A 17,599-nucleotide genomic window follows, 5' to 3' on the forward strand; every position below is an offset into this window, starting at 1 on the left:
CTGCTTCTGCCATAGTGTTTAAACATCATGCATTGATGTAAAATTTTCTGGACTTTCAATATACATCAAAAGTTTCCAGTTTAACACAAAGTCAAATGAAAAAGGAATGGCCAAAAACATAACAAACAAGAAGGAAGGCATATCAAATAAATTGGTGAATTTGGAAGCACCTATTTTAAAAGAAATGGCTGTCCAAAGACAGTTCTAGTGGAAATGAAAGGCAAGTAACTCTATTTCAAATCTTGGACTAAATGGAATAGTGTAAAGAGTTACCTATTTAGGAATCCCCATTAAGTAGCCATACACCCTTGGACTATTCACTTATCTTCTCTAAGACTTGATTGCCTTGTATGAATAGTGGACATAATGCTAATATATGTTTTCATGCTTGCTGTGAAGCAAACAATTATATATATGAGGGTGTTTGTGAAATATTAATTGCTAAACAAGTTTTCTTTCAGGCTAGTTGCATTAAGGAAAATTTACTTCCAAGACCACCTGTTATTCACCTATGACTCATGAATTTCCAGTTGGCTAGAGTAGCATAGAAAGGCTTTCAGATTTGTAAAATCAAGGTTTATCTGAGGTAACCTTTGCTGCTTGTTGGAAGTATGTAGCTGAGTAATTGTTCAAAAATAGCAGGTTATTTTGAGGTAGAACATATGTTCTTTAACAAATAAAATAAGTGTTCTGAAGGGAAATTTTATAGCATATTTAATCACACACTTAAAATAATTTAAATCTGGCAGTTTAGAGCACTGTGTACTTTGATATGATTTTTTAAGTGCTTTATTAAGTGCAGTAATACTAAGGTGAGTACTATTGTGTGGATTTGCATTTTATGAGTAGCTCTTTTCAACTTCTGTAAAGAAAAACCATGTCATGAATAACCAAAACTGAAAAATATAGACTAAAGATTTTTAATATTTGATATGTTTTATAAAATTATGAATATATGCTTTTTATATACACACATATACATATATAAATTATAGGTATGATAAAAGTGACTTGTTTCATAAGTCAAACAAGCAAAGAATCCTTTTTTATTTATATCAACCTGTTAATGCATGCCTCTTGGTTGTTGGATGTGTTCATTTAATAGACATTTAAAGACTAAGTTGTTGTTGGTAGTAGGGAGCCCAGTAGGTGTTTTCAGGATATTAACAAAAAGCAGCCATAACTTCCAGCACAGAGCTAAACACATAGCTGATATTCATACACAAGAAAAATAAAATGTAGTCAAGCCAGTATTTTGGAATTGGTCAGGAGACAGATAAGTGGTATAAATATGGCAGAGTGAGATTCTTTTTAGGTTGGAGAGCCGGGCAAGACAACATCATGAGGAAGGAAGTTTTTCATTGATTCTTGGAGAATGGAAAAAATTTAGTCATGTGACAGCCATAAGTCAGGCAGGGAGCATGGTATGAGCAAGACAAAGGGAGGAGCCATTTGATTTGCCTGGAGAATTAAATAAGTACAAGAATATTGGAAAATTATTCAGCTCGGAAACATAGGTTGTGGCCAGACTGTGGATAACCTTAAAAGCCCACAGCTTTATGGATAGTTTTGATGATGTGACATTGATGAGTTTTCTTTTCTTTTTCTTTCCTTTTTTTTTGGAGTTGGAGTCTCGCCCTGTCGCCTAGGCTGGCACGCGGTGACGTGATTTCGGCTCACTGCAACCTCTGCCTCCAGGTTTCAAGCGACTCTCCTGCCTCAGCCTCCCAAGTAGCTGGGATTACAGGCACGCACCATCACGCCCAGCTAATTTTTGTATTTTTGGTAGAGACGGGGTTTCACCATGTTGGCCAGGATGGTCTCGATCTCTTGACCTCGTGATCTGCCCGCCTCGGCCTCCCAAAGTGTTGGGATTATAGGTGTGAGCCACCATGCCTGGCCCAACATTGATGAGTTTTCACAACTCATCATGTGATGTGATTAAGGAAGCATTGAAAGCACAGTTTAAAAAGCCTTAATTGCTGAGATGATTTCATGATTATTGTTGTTTCTTTAGAAACCTTGACATCTCAGCATATCTAGGACTTTTCTTCTCTCAATATCTTGAAGAGCTAATTTTGTTTGCCCCAGTTTTTAGGTTTTCACTTCCTATTTTTATGTCGCGTATCTGAGATTATTATACAATGCCCCGTATTTTAGGCTTCCTATAAAAGATAGTAATGCTGTTGCTTAAGCAGAAAGTAATATTGATTCTGACTACATGGAAAGTGGGGTGGTAGGTGAAGTGAGGAACACACAAAGATATAAAACCATGATGTTATAATAATAATAATACTGCATAACATTTGGGGAATAGCAAATAAATAGGATAGAAAATACAATTCTGTAGGAGTTTGGAGCTGTGATTGGATTTTAGAGGAGCTAGATGAAAGAGTTCAAAGGACCTCTAACTCCAAAATTGAGTAATGAAATTGATGGTGTATTATCAAGGAGCTTCAGGTAAATCATGCAGCCAATGAAGAGCCTTTTCTGCCTCTCCAACTAGTGTTTCTGTGGCATTGCTTTAGCATAATTCATTGTCATCAGTAATGGGAACAATCATAAGGAATTTTTGAAGCTGAATCTTTTAAAAAGTAATTGTGTTAATAAAAATTTTAGTTGCTTTATAGTTTTTGCAACAGATAATAGTGGAATGTTTAGGAACTGTGGTGAGTATATTTTCTGTTTCTTAAAAGTTGAACAATTCTGTTCTTTTATTTTCTAGTTCCATTGCTCTCTTATTTGAACAGGATTTTAAGTTTGTTTAAAATACATAAATGTGGCTGGGCACAGGGGCTCATGCATGTAATCCCAGCACTTTGGGAGGGCAAGGTAGGGGGATTGCTTGAGCCCGAGAGTTTGAGACCAGACTGGGCAACATAGTAAGGCCACGTCTCTACAAAAAGTAAAAAAAAATAACCAGGCATGGTGGTGCATATCTGAGGTCCCAGCTACTTGGGAAACTGAGGTGGGAGGATTGCTTGAGCCTGGGAGGTTGAAGCTAGAGTGAACCGTGATTATACCACTGCACACCAGCCTGGGTGACAGAGTGAGACCCTGTCTCAAATTGTGTATGTGTGTGTGTGTGCGTGTATGTGTGTGTGTGTGTATAAATATATAAATGTAACAAAACAAAAATAAGAGAAGAAAACATTGGGTCAGGTGTGGTGGTTCACACCTGTAATTCCAGCACTTTAGGAGGCCTAAGTGGGTGGATTGCTTGAGCTCAGGAGTTTGAGACCATCCTAGGCAACATGTTGAAACCCCATCTCTACAAAAAAATACAAAAATTAGGCAGATGTGGTGGTGTATGCCGGTAGTCTCAGCTACTTGGGAGGCTGAGGTGGGAGGATCACTTGAGCTCAGGAGGCGGAGGTCGCAATAAGCTGTGATTGCACTACTGCACTCCAGCCTGGATGACACAATGAGACCCTGTCTCTCTGACTCTCTCTCTCTCTCTCTCTCTCTCTCTCTCTCTCTCTCCCCCCCTCCCCCCCCCACACACACACAAAGAAAAAAAGAAAAAGTTGCATAAATTAAAGATGAAGTTATACATAGAATCCAGGTGCTAAGGTACTATCCATTTTGTATAAATAAATGACCCACATACTTGTCTCTTGAGTTTTCTGTTAGCCACACAAAAGAGTGAACGGTAGGAGGTTTATAAGATTGGCACTGTCTGTAGTATAAAAACAAACCAGCTGCTCAGAAAGAGCACAGCCCTTCCTAATACCAACTCTAGGCAGAAAGAAATCTTTTCTGTAGGTTCTCTGAGAGAAGCCCCATAGAATGTAATGAGTAATGAATATCCTTAAAAACATCCTTACAAGTAGATAGAGAAAACTTGTTTTAGGACTTTAAAAATACACGTTTATAATGCTTTGGGTTAATTGCATAATGCCTAAGCATCATCCAGAAAAAACTTTTACAGAGGTCAAAAAAATGTGCACTAGACACAAACTGTAAGGGAGGGACTTAGAGCCGGGCCAGTCAGTGTCAGTTGCTGGCCAGCAGCTGCAGCATCATCTGTGGCCTCGTTAGAAAGGCAGACTCTCCAACCCCATCTCAGACCCTCTGAATCATAACCTTCAAGGCACTGTTGAGAAGCACATATTAAAGTATCTAAGTTGACTTAAAAGACAGTTAGATAAGCCTTCATGAATCATATTTCCCTTAACTGAGTTTAGATAAACATTATGGAGCAGCAAATTTGGAGATTTTTCTTTGTGAAAAGGAAATGAAATAAATATAAATTCTTTTACTGGTTAAGTGTAGATCTATTGCTTTTGCCTTTACCCAAGCATTGGGAAGGGTGTTAGACATTCAGTTACTATCTAATATGGGTGAAGCACTGGGTTAAATGAGAGATGTAAAGATGAACAAGACAGACATGGTAACTGTTTCTTTTATTTATTTTTTATTTCAGTAGGCTTTTGGGGAACCGGTGGTGTTTGGTTAAACGAATACTGTTCTTTAGTGGTGATTTCTGAGATTTTGTTGCATCCATTACCCCAAGCAATGTACACTGTACCCAGTGTGTAGTCTTTTGTCCCTTACCCCACTCCCACCCTTTTTCCCAAGTCCCCAGAGTCCATTAGCAGGGGCAATTTAGTTGTAAACAAGTTGAGGGAAGGAAACTACAAGGTATAAACAAAGTGCTGTGATGGTTATTTCTATTCTCTAGATTTTATACAGAAGAAGAAACTAGCTCAGAGAAATAACTTGGTTTAGATTACACAGCTAATATGTTACAAAGTTAAGAATTGAACTCAAGGTCTATGTGATACTAAATTCAGTTTACACTTCTGAAATATAGCTTCTTGAAAGAAAAGAAAGGGAAAACTATTCAGAAAGTGAGAAAAATCATACTATAAATCAGTAGCTTCTCTATTCAACTCCAGTATTTTAGACAATGTAATAATTTTGAATTACATCTCCTGGAGCAAGTGCTGTTTTTAGTTAATATAAACTGAGGTGACTCTTGCAGTTTTCCTCAGGAGGTAATAATAAAGTAGGGATTCTTCTTCTCCTTTTTTTTTTTTTTTTTTTTTTTAAACAGGGTCTCACTCTGTCGTCCAGGCTGGAGTGCAGTGGCATGATCTTGGCTCCCTGCAACCTCCGCCTCCTGGGTTCAAGCACTTCTCCTGCCTCAGCCTCCCCAGTAGCTGGGATTTCAGACATGCGCCACCATGCCCAGCTAATTTTTGTATTTTTAGTAGAGATGGGGTTTCACCATGTTGGCCAGGCTGGCTTGAACTCCTGGCCTCAAGTGATCCACCCGCCTTGGCCTCCCAAAGTGCTGGGATTACAGGTGTGAGTCACAGTGCCCAGCCAAGGGATTAAATTTTGCCAAAATAAACAGTGCCATGATTGCAGTCCCCTGCCACCCCCCAATGAAAGTAAGATTTTATTGATATATGAAGACAAGCCTGTTTTTTCTTTTTTGAAACAGGATCTTGCTCTTTCCCCCAGGCTAGAGTGCAGTGGTGCAGTCTCAGCTCACAGCAACCTCTGCCTCCCAGGCTCCAGAGATCCTCCCACCTCAGCCTCCTGAGTAGCTGGGACTACAGGTGTGCACCATCATGCCTGGCTAATTTTTAGTATTTTTTTGTAGAGATAGAATCTCACCATGTTACCCAGACTGGTTTCAAATTGCTGGACTCAAGGGATTCACCTACCTCAGCCTCCCAAAGTACTGAGATTACAGGCGTGAGCCATTATGCCCGGCCAACAAGCCAGTTTTATCCTCAAGTGTTGTGTGAGGATTCATGAAGTGCTTAGCACACAGCAGGTTTTCAATAAATATTGATTGAGTAAAAGAATTTAATATTTACCCTTTAGATCACCTTTGGAGCCCACTTTTATTGGGTAATAAAAGAGTAGAATGAAAGGAATATATTAGAATTTTAAAAATCTTACCTCTTTTAGAAACATTTTATAGTATACCAGTCGTCATGACAATATGTGAACTCCCCATCACTATGTACTTCATACTTCAGTTGGCATTGGCCACAGTTTCCCCCATATCATACTGATATGTATATTTGTCTTATATTCCCACAATAGTATGAGCCTTTTAGAGAGATCTTTATATTTTTCTTTCCTGTATGGGCTACTGTTAGGTGTGTGTACTCAGAAGATGGTCATTAAGTATTTAAATGAAGAATGAATGATGATCACTACAATTATTTTAAGTCAAATCTAATCTAGCAACCTGTGCCTTTATAGTGAGTTCCCAATGGCTGCCTTTTAAACCTGGTCAAAGCCTTGCTAGTCAAAGATGATCTATGACCATGCTTCTGAGTATTTTTAGTATTGCTGTTGAGAGGGCTAGCATTTACGGGGTGCTAACTCTGTGATAGACACTTTTTTTTTTTTTTTGAGATGGAGTGAACTCTGTCGCCCAGGCTGGAGTGCGGTGGCACGATCTCAGCTCACTGCAAGCTCCACCACCTGGATTCATGCCATTCTCCTGCCTCAGCCTTCCAAGTAGCTGGGACTACAGGCACCCGCCACCATGCCCAGCTAATTTTTTGTGTTTTTTAGTAGAGACAGGGTTTCACCGTGTTAGCCAGGATGGTCTCGATCTCCTGACCTCATGATCTGCCTGCCTCAGCCTCCCAAAGTGCCGGGATTACAGGCGTGAGCCACCGTGCCCGGCCAACAGACACTATTTAAAACATTATTTCCTTTAGTCAGTACAACAGTCCTAGGAACTCTTACTGTCTGTAGTGGAGATAGGGAAACAGGTTTATAAGGAATTAATAATTTATTGCTCAAGAGTAAGAGTAAATGAATAACTAGGAGATAATGAATGTCCTGGCCATTTATTCTCAAAGAGCATGAATATACAAAATAGGCTGATTTGAGACATTATACTGCTTTCTTCCTGGAAACTGACTTTGGTGGAATGGTCAAGCTCTTACTTTAGAAGTCATAAAGAGCTGTGTATGGAGAAGGTAACAGTCGGTATGTTAAAACAACAGATCCGGCCATTGAATAGGTGCCTAATGGTTCTGAAATATAAGCAAACATGCTGGACAACTTTATCATTATTTCTGGCATGGCTGGCTCTGGGGCTCATGTTTGTAATCCCAACTCTCTGGGAGGCCGAGGCAGGGAGATTGCTTGAGCCTAGGAGTTTGAGACCAGCCCGGGCAACATAACGAAACCATGTCTTTACAAAAAATTAAAAAAAAAATTGGGTGTGCATGGTGATGCAGGCCTATAGTCCCAGCAGCTCAGGAGGTTGAGGTGAGAGGATTGGTTGAGCCTGGAAGTTCGAGGTTGCAGTGAGCCATGATCATGTCACTGCACTCCAGCCTGTGTGGCAGAGCAAGACCCTGTCTCCAAAATAAAAAATAAAATAAAATAAAACATAGTTATTTCTGACTTAGCAGAATGTGTTATATTGGAAACTCTATGCTTCTGTGAATCCAGTACTGCAACTCTCTCCCACTCATTTAAGAGTAAATCCTTAAGAATCCCAAGAAATAAACATATACCACAGTTCAGTCCATTGGGCCAGTATATTTATAGGATAGTCACACAAGTCCAGAAACTGTCAGGCTGTTACTCTGTGAGAATAATGGGAAGGGTTCTTATCTTCATTCCCACTCCAAAGTAAGGTTTACTTTCTAGAAGTGAGATGCAATATAAAGTACCCACGCAAAAGGTTTGAGGCTTATGCAGAAAACAAGCATGGATTAGGATAGTTACGGTTTCATGGAGCATACTTTTTCCATTAACACCAAGAAGATAAATTTAGTTGTCTTTTTCTGCTAGAGCTTTGTGGAATGGAGTTAGTGAAGTAAAAGGCATATTCCCTTTGTTTTTGTTGCAGAAATAAATGGGCGAGGACACTTTAAAGATTTCGTGTGTGCATTGTGGCTACTTGTCCTAAACATAAAATCATACAACTAAATGAAAATCTCTCTTTCAATTCATTTTAACATAGTGATTTGCTGCTTATTAGTGCAATCTGGCAAAAAATGTTAGCCAAGCAGCTAATATTTTGTTTACATTTTGCCCTAGCAAAGATATAACAAATCCCCTAATGTACACCTCTTACTAAGGTATTATTGTAAAAATCAACAAGGACCATTTGAACACTGATAATACTAAAAACTGTCAGTTCCCTTATCGTTTCTTTAAAAATAAAACCAAAACAAAGCAATTAACTGCAGAGGGCTATATTAACCCAAAGCAAAGTTTACATATTTAAACATAGGGGAGTAAGGAAGTACAGAAGTTAAACAACAAGAGAGATAATCTTGAAAGTGGCAAAAGTGACTTATCTCACTTAAAAGAGTCTCAATAAGGCTGACAGCTGATTTCTCTTCAGAGACCATGGAGGTTAGAAGACAGTGGCATGACATATTCAAAGTGCTGAAGGAAAGGCTATCAAGCAAAAGTTTTATCTGTAGAAAAACTCCTCCAATTTTTAAGGAGAAATTAAGGCATTTCCAGATAAACATAACCTGAGAGAATTTTCCACTAGTAGATCTGTTCTACAAGAAATACCAATGGAAGTCCTTCAGGCTGAAATAAAAGGGTATTAGATCACAATTCAAATCCACATGAAGAAATAACACTAATAAGGTAACTGCATAGGTAAATATAAAAGACAGTATAACTGTATTTTTGTTTGTAACATTTTTTCTTCTATCTGATTTAAAATACAATGACATTAAAGCAATAATGATAAAACTATGTGTTTGGCTAATAGTGTATTCAGAAGTAATTTGTGTAACAATAACACAAAGAAGAGGGTAGAGAACAGAGCTATTTAGAAGCAAGATTTTATATACTATTGAAATTAACTTGGTATTAATTCTAACTACATTGTTATAAATTGAGATAATATTAATCACCAGGGATTAAGAAAACAACTAAAATGCATACTAATAGAAATAACAAGGGAATTAAAATGATACATTATAAAATATAAATTTTTTTATAAAAGAAGGCAATAATAGAGAAAGAGAGGACAAAAAGACAGCATATAGAAAACAAATAACAAAATGGTAGACATAAATCCTACCTTATGAGTAATTTATTTAATGTAAATGTATTAAATAGTCCAATAAAAAAAGCCGATGTTGAAAGAATGGATAAGAAAATATTATCTATTTGTATTCTCTATGTAAGAGACACATATGAGATTCAGAGACACAAATTAGTAAAAGAATGTAGAAAGTAAAAGAATGGAGGAAGATATGCCATGCAAACAGTGACTGAAAGAGAGCTGACTACACTAATATCAGTATGTTGTGTATCAGACACAATAGATTTTTTTAAATAATAAAACTGCATTTTCATGTTACAAGAAGATTTTATATAATATCTGCATGATATACCAATTTTCTCATAATCTCTTCTGTAATATTATTTCGTTAACACTCTGGTCCACAGCTTGATTCAACAAGATCAGGAGGGCAGGCAGGAGGATGTTAAAAGAAAGGTACTGAGGTGTAAAAGGAACCAAACATTTACTGACTCAGGCACCTATTCTTGATTTCTGTTCACCTGTTGCCTTGAACAAACTGCCTGAGCTCATATGCCTTACCTCCATAAGGAGCATGACCTTTGGGAATTTACCAGGTCCTCATCCCTATGGACTCAGAATCTTGCTTGGTAAGAGTTTATAATTGACTTTTTTTTTTTTTTTTGAGACCGAGTCTTGCTCTGTCACCTAGGCTGGAGTGCAGTGGTGTGATCTCAGCTCACTGCAACCTCCACCTCCCAAGCTCCAGCAATTCTCATGCCCCAGCCTCCCAAGTAGCTGTAACTACAGACATGTGCCATCACACCTGGCTAATTTTTGTAATTTTTCTGTTTTTAAGTAGAGATGGGGTTTCGCCATGTTCACCAGTCTGGTCTTGAACCCCTGGCCTGAAGTGATTGACCTGTCTCAGTCTCCCAAAGTGCTGGGATTACAGGTGTAAGCCACCATGTGGGCCTGGCTGACACAATAGATTTTAAAGGACAATAATTTTACTACAGACAAAAAAGGACATGTTGCAATGATAAAAGGCTCAAACCATGAAGAAGACATAGGAATTGTAAACATTTATGCACCCAAAATGTATGACACAAAATTGACAGAATTAAATGGAGAAATAGAAAATTTAACAATAATATTTGGGAACTTCACTACTCCACTTTACATAATGGACAGAACATCCACAAGGAAATAGAAGACATGAACAACACTAAAAACTAGGCCTAATAGGCATTTCCACCCAACAACAGTGGAATATATATTCTTCTCAGTGCTCAAGGACTATTCCAGGATAAGCCATATTTGCTAGGCCATAAAATAAGTTTCAGGAAAATTTAAAGGACCAACAGCATGCAAAGTATATTCTCCAACTACAATGGAATGAAATTAGAAATTTAAAAAAAATAAGAATTTAGTAAATTCTCAAATATATGGGAATTAAACAATATACTCCCAAATAACCAATAGGTCAAAGAACAAAGCAGGGTAAACATACATGTATATCCATATTAATGAATTTTTAAAGAATTTTTAGTCACATTATGGCTTAAAAATAATTTTTCAGTATTGTCCAAATAAAGTACCTCATTGCCATGATGAAATTGGATACGGGAGATGTTAGCTTGCTAAAAATGACATATAATTATTATGTAAGAGGGACATTAAAAGGCTAACAATTAAGTTTGAAGGATTAACATTCTTATTTTAGAAAGGATGACTCCTGTTAAGACATTCTTGCCTATACATACCTGCTGTTTGGATTTTCTTTCTAATGGAATAGACTAGTTTATATTACTATCTATCTTATTGACATCTCAAAGCCCTTGGTTTAAATTTATGGTTCAGTTAGACAAAATCTTAAGTTACAAGGAAAAGTTGTTTATGTAAGTGAATTTAGAAATTTAGCTATCTATACTTTTAAAAACGTTGGCAGTATATCTCAGTGGTATGAGATAGTCCACATCTTTTTATGGACTTTTTGTTTTATTATAGCCTTTAGTGCCATTAAGGGAAAACTATTTAGTTACTCTAGGAATAGCCAAACATTGTTCCCAGAAATGCTTGTGTTATGTCTGTCATGGTACATTGTTAAGTTCAGAGCACATGTGTTTAGGAGTCTCAATGCTGGCTGAAGAATGGAAAGGACTTTTATTACAAATAGTGGATTTTATTTAATTTTGAATTTACATTAAATGATGAAAAAATAGGTCCTGCAATAATTTAGAGAAAACCTGTCTCTTCAGGGCAAGGACAAATCAATATTGAGTGTTTCAATTGAATTGATGCACTTTCTATTATAATAATCTTCATGGTAGTTGAAAGGGAGGCCAAAGCAAAAATCATGATATGCACAAAAATATTGCTGGAAGCACTATCTGCTATTAGCTATCTGCTCATGCTGTTTACCTTCACGGAATTTCTAGGTTCAAAATCAGCCATTTATTTAGAACGTCAGAGTACCCACCAAGGAAGCATATTGTATAGTTTTGTTCTGACAAAGCATGTGGCTAGAAAACACCAGAAATTAGAGTTGGGGTTACAAAGAGTCTATGCACATTTCTTAAGTCTGAGAGGTTTTTTTCCTTATGATAATTCAGTAGATTCCTATAAATGACTCTTTAGTCACAAGTTTTTTTCATTTAGAAGAAAATTAAAGGTATTTAAATAAATAAATAAATAAATAACATGCCCATTACATGTTAACATGAGAAACTTTTTTAATGAAAGATAAACATATTTTCGAAAAAAATTTAGTGAGGAGAGTAGCAGTGTTTGCATTGTTGCAAATAGCTTTGATATTTAACGTAATACAAGACAGCTGGATTTTCATATCTGCTTCTGCATGCAATCTGTAGCAATATGTGTTTCAGGTTGAGAATATGTGGAAAATTTGGCCTTCCACAGATAATATTGTTCAAAGAGGAAGAAGTATTTTAAGAATCTCTGCAGACAATTATGGAGATTATTCTGTAATACCACACCCAAACTTCAAAAGTAGTAGTTTCCTAAAGGGTTGGTCGCAATGTAGAATCTGACACCATATCAATAATTTTTAATACTCTTATTACATTAAAATTTGTTGGTCTATCTTGCACTTTGAATGGGCTTTTTAACCATGCTTGATATTGCATCACTCATTGGTCATTTGGAAAAAATGTGTGTCACTAAATTATACAGATTTTCCAAATGCTGACACACTTCATTGTACATTATCTAACAAAACACTTTCATTAATTACACCATTTATCTCATTAGAAAATCCTAAGTATTGACAAGATATCATGGTGGCCAACGCACAATTTCAAAAATTTAAAGTTTTCCTTGAAAGTTCTAATTTTATTAGCAACAATTACTCTCAGTTATTTTCCTTACCGTGACAGGCACTTTGGGTTCATTTTTGATAAGATATAGGCCAAATACTCAGGTCTGAATAATCAGTTAATTGAATCATTCAAGTAAAAATGTTTTTCTCTTTTTAAGAAAACAGCTAGTTTGGCTTGCAACTCAAACAATTGCACAAGTACCTTTCCTCAGGACAGACATTGTGCATCTGTATGCAGCAGGAAGGCTTTATGTGCACGTCCCATCTCATCACACAGAATATTAAAAAGATGCATGCCCAACAGTTGACATTCAATAAAATTAATTTTTTCCTGTTTCATCAAGAATATTAGTAAATAAAATATATGTTGTAGGTTTTTTCCTAAAGGTGGGGGTACAGTTTTAAGGGATACAATGACTGTAAATACAATGTGATACCACTGCCTTGATTGTTGATAATTGACAGCAGCAGTTTTACCTGCCATCACTTCTGTACCATCGGTGCAAATATCAACACAGTGAGAAAACATATAACATCTTAGTCTTCTTATGAAAGTCATTTTGATGCCCAAGAGCCCATGTGCCATGCTTTTTGAGAACTAGTGCTTTATTTATATTTATGATGGAGCCATCCAATTTTAGAGATGCAAAAACATTAGGTACATAGGTTTTAAGAATTTTCAAACTGAGAAAAAATATTACAAAAATCACATATTTAGGTTTTAACCTGACTTCTGTGCTGTTCAGCTGTGAAAATAAAACCATGTTATTAATATAAATTGTGAGGGGACCAGTCTACAGCTTCTGTACTCCAAAGTACATTTTGCTAAATCAAGGTCATATCTAAAAGACATGGCTTTATTATGATAGTGTAGTTTAGAAACATTAAAACTTATTTCTAAATTTATTTTAATTGACTGTATAATGTATAATATGTTGTTTTGAAACATGTATACATTGTGGTGCAGCTAAGTTGAGATAATTAATTTATGCATTATCTTTCATACTACTTTTTTTGTGGCGAGAACACTTAGGAATATTTCTCTTGCAATATTCAATACTACAATGCATTGTTATTAGCTATAGTCACCATGACGTACAATAGATCTCTTGAACTTATTCCTCCTATCTAACTGAAACTTTATATCTTTTGACCAAGAGCTCCCCAGTCTCTTCCCCACAACGCTGTTATTAGTACCTACCCTTCTACTCTCTACTTCTATGAGAGTAATTTTTATAGAATTCTACCTATAAGTGAGATCATGCAGTATTTGTCTTTCTGAGCCTGGCTGATTTCACTGAACGTAATGCCATCTAGTTTTGTCCATGTTGTTGAAAATGACAGGATTTCCTTTTATTTGTTAAGGCTGAAAGGTATTCCGTGTATATGTATACATCACATTTTCTTTATTCTTTCTTTATTGATGGACACTTAGTTTCATTTCATTTGGCTGTTGTGAATAATGCTGCAGTGAACATGGCAGTGCAGATATCTCTTTGACATATTTACTTCATTTCCTTTTGATACATACCCAGTAGTGGGATTGCTAGATCTCGACTAGAAATATTTTGTGCTCCTGCTTCTGTCCTTACATAGCTGTTTATGATAGACAATAAATATTAGGCAGATACCTAAACACTCTTAAAATACCAACAAAAAAACCTGTGACACCATTCTTATAGTATTTCCAATTTTACTCTTTCTTTGCATAGTACTTGATAGAATGCTGAGCACCCTGACTTAACACAATCTTAATTGATGTTGGTGCTACTCAGTTATTGGAATAATTTAAAATGTGCCTTTCTTGATCAATTAGTATTTTCATTACAGCTCACTTATTTAATTGATCTAATGAAACACTAAGCCTATTAGAATGTGAAGAAATCAAAGAGAAATATAGAAAATATTTTATAAAATTCATCTAACATATCCACTGTGCTGTGTGTTTTGCAGCTATTTTCAAAAAGTTTATGTCCATGTCCATGTTTTATTGACACACATACAATCGATACATACATTGCTTGAGATGATAGTTTCTTTGATGGCTATATCTTATTTCTCATATACCTGTAATATTTAGCACATAGAATTTGCATGACCAAAGTTTGTTATTAGTTTGAATTTTAAATTTTACTTTATGGGCATAAGTTTATGAACTCATTTCCAGCTGAGTTTAAGAGTTTTCAGGTGTCAGAGAGGTTGCAAGAACCAAATTAAAAAAAAAAAAAAGTTGTTGCTGAAAATTCTCTCTTAGGCTCAAGAGCCTCAATTTTCAAATGTGGTTGATTTTAATTAAAGTTTAAAGAGAAAAAGAAACTATTGGAAAGATATTGGAACTAAATAATTCACTTCTAGTGAATAGGGAGTTTGTGGTTTGAGTTAATAGTATTCATTACACTGATTAAAGGCAGTGAGCCATTTTGCCCTTGTTTATTTTCCAAGCCAGTGTTTTCAGTAATGGGGGGTGGCTGGTATTTGATGTTTTATGTAATGAGGTATTTACTGATGGGCTACTTTGACTTCTCTACTTAAATGGATAACCACTTGAAAGGAACTGATCAGAAGAACAATTTCTTTTCTAGAGCTGGACCATTTATTCCAAACTCAGACAGTAAGAAAACAATTGAATAGCTTTTATTGCCACCAGCTGTGCTGTGGTTATTTGAACAAATGGAAGACTAAAGTAATGGTACAATCTCATTTTATACAGCATTACACAAAATCAGGATTCTTTTGCCTAATAAATATTGCATTTATAGTTACTTAGATTTCCATCATTATGATGAGTTTGCTGCCCTTTGAGGGTTAATAAGTGGGTCTATCGAAGTTAAGTCTTCTGGAAGTTCAGGGAATGTGCTGCTTCAGGGCTTATAGCAAATTCATGATTATTTGTTTTGCAGATATACACACATATATACATACACATATATGGAATATGTAACGTGGAATATATATAAATAAAACTCTAAACTTTGAAAAATTATAGTTCCTCAACCAGGAATTCTAGTGATTTATATCACTTGGCTACTGTAGGGCTTTGGAAAAAATGAGAAGTGGGTGTTTAAATGTTTTAAGAGGTAATTTTCCAAGCAATTGAGCAGGTAGTTAAAAATACCTTGTTTTCATTTCCTTGCCTGAGAAAATCCTAAAAGTCTAAAGGTTTAAAAGAGAGTATAAGGAACTACACTGAATTGGGCCTGAAGTGTATGCACCAGAAAAGAAGACCTTCACCACTCACCAGTCTCCAGAGTTTACTGATCAGTATATGAAGTCATTGTGTTCGAAATATGAGCATGGGAAGCTGGGCATGGTGGTGTGTGCCTATAGTCCCAGCTACTCAGGAGGCTGAAGTGGGAGGATTGCTTGAGCCCTGGAGTTGGAGGTTGGAGTGAGTCATGATTGTGCCACTGCACTTTAGCCTGGGCAACAGAGGGAGACCTTGTCTAATACATATATATGTGTATGTGTATATATATGTGTGTGTGTATATATATATATATACACACACACATATATACACACATATATACGTATATATACATATATACACATATATATGTACACACACATATATATATGCATGGGAACCAGGATTGCCTCCTCCTAGTTGGGCTGCCTAAATATGTAGTTGCATGGTGATTGTTGGTGTGCCTTTTGATTCTTATAACTTATTAAGTGTTATCATTGAGGTGAAAAGATCTCTTGAGTTTGATAGAGATAAGCAGTCCACACAAAAGGGCTAGACAGGGGTTTCTCAACCTCAGCACTACTGATATATTGGGCTGGATAATTCTTTGTTGTAGGGGCCTGTTGTGTTCGTTATAGGAGGTACAGTCATATCCCTGGCTTCTATCTACTGGCACACTCAGCCCACATTGTGACAACCAAAAATGTCTTTAGGCATTGCTAGATGTCCCCCTGGGTTGGGGCACTGTGTAGTGGCAGAATGGCCCTTGTTGAAATCCACTGTAATAGACAGTGAACTCCTAGCAAGTGGTATTGGTTCTCGGTCATCTGTGTATCCTCAGTGGGATATCTTCAAAGGGCCTGGCATGGAGTTGCTTCTCAATAAATGTTTGTAGAAATTAAAAAAAAAAAAACTGTGACTTAGAAAAGAAAGGGGATTTCTTTTCCTGTTACCTTCTCTGCCACTGATTTCCTGTTATTGGTAGAAGAGGCATAGAATAAAAAAGTTCAATGCTACATTACTTACAAAAAGCAAAAGCTCAGAAAAACTTCTGGATGCTTAATAATATAGAAAAGGCCAAGTACATTGGTACTTTCCTTTGTGGGATATGGTACATTTCTTTTGTGGGATACTACCTTCATAAAACAGGTTGTCTATCAAAAGTTTAAACGTTATTTTTTCTGTAAAAAGTTAGGCTTTAAACTTACATAATCATCTGTTTTTAATATGTATGTATGTGTATACATACGTAGTATATTATTTATTGGTGAAAAAAGAGTAGGAGGAAAAATGCTAAATTATTAGTCATGGTTGCTTTTGGTAGTATGATTACATTTTATGTGCACCTTCTGAGTAATTATTGAGAAGATGCCTTCTTTTTCTTTGGTCTTTTGACAAGCTAAATAAAACCAATAGAAAACCAGCCAAGTCTGAGTGAATTTTATATCATCATTGGAAATGGATTTTTTCATTTTTTAATGAAAATAAAAATAAATAACAAGTTAACAGAATTTTCCCTTTAATTTTATTATTCGATTCTGTGTAACATTGTTAATTTGCAAAAATAAATTTAGCATTAAAATTGATTCTGTGTGCTAAACATAGCCTGGAAAAAATGCTCAGGGCATTTAGTAACTACTATATGGAAGTTTCTTAAAAGGTAGAAGAAATAATTTCTACAAAGTTTGTCTGTATTGCAAACATTGCAGTGTAATATTGATTGTTTTTCACTATTATTCCTTGTGATTATCTCATGGTAATGCTTTCTTGTAGAACCTGTAATTGGGGAAGAAAACATAGATGTTGCAAGTGTACAGTGTGATTTTAAAAGAATTACCTGTTTTCAATTAGAGAGATAATGTGGCTATATACCTGTATGTATATATACTCTATGTATTGATTTGTATATTGAAGTGAGATTGTACAGGAGCTTTTTGTGAAATACTCCCAGCTGTCTTGCCTAAGCACACATTAGATACATACATTTTAGAAGGATCCATAACTTAGAACATTAGTGGTTCCCAGTTTTCCTCCTCACCATCGTGTTGGACTGAACAGCCCAAGTGGTATATGTATTCAGCCTGCC

General features: G+C 36.0%; 1 protein-coding gene across 9 annotated transcripts in view; it reads left to right on the forward strand.

Moving 5' to 3' along the window:
• Positions 1 to 17,599, forward strand: part of HDAC9 (histone deacetylase 9) — a 911,712-nt gene that overhangs the window by 164,594 nt on the left and 729,519 nt on the right. The window lies entirely within an intron of this gene.

The sequence above is a fragment of the Pan troglodytes genome, chromosome 6 (genome assembly GCF_028858775.2).
Source record: "Pan troglodytes isolate AG18354 chromosome 6, NHGRI_mPanTro3-v2.0_pri, whole genome shotgun sequence".
NCBI classification, from domain to species: domain Eukaryota; kingdom Metazoa; phylum Chordata; class Mammalia; order Primates; family Hominidae; genus Pan; species Pan troglodytes.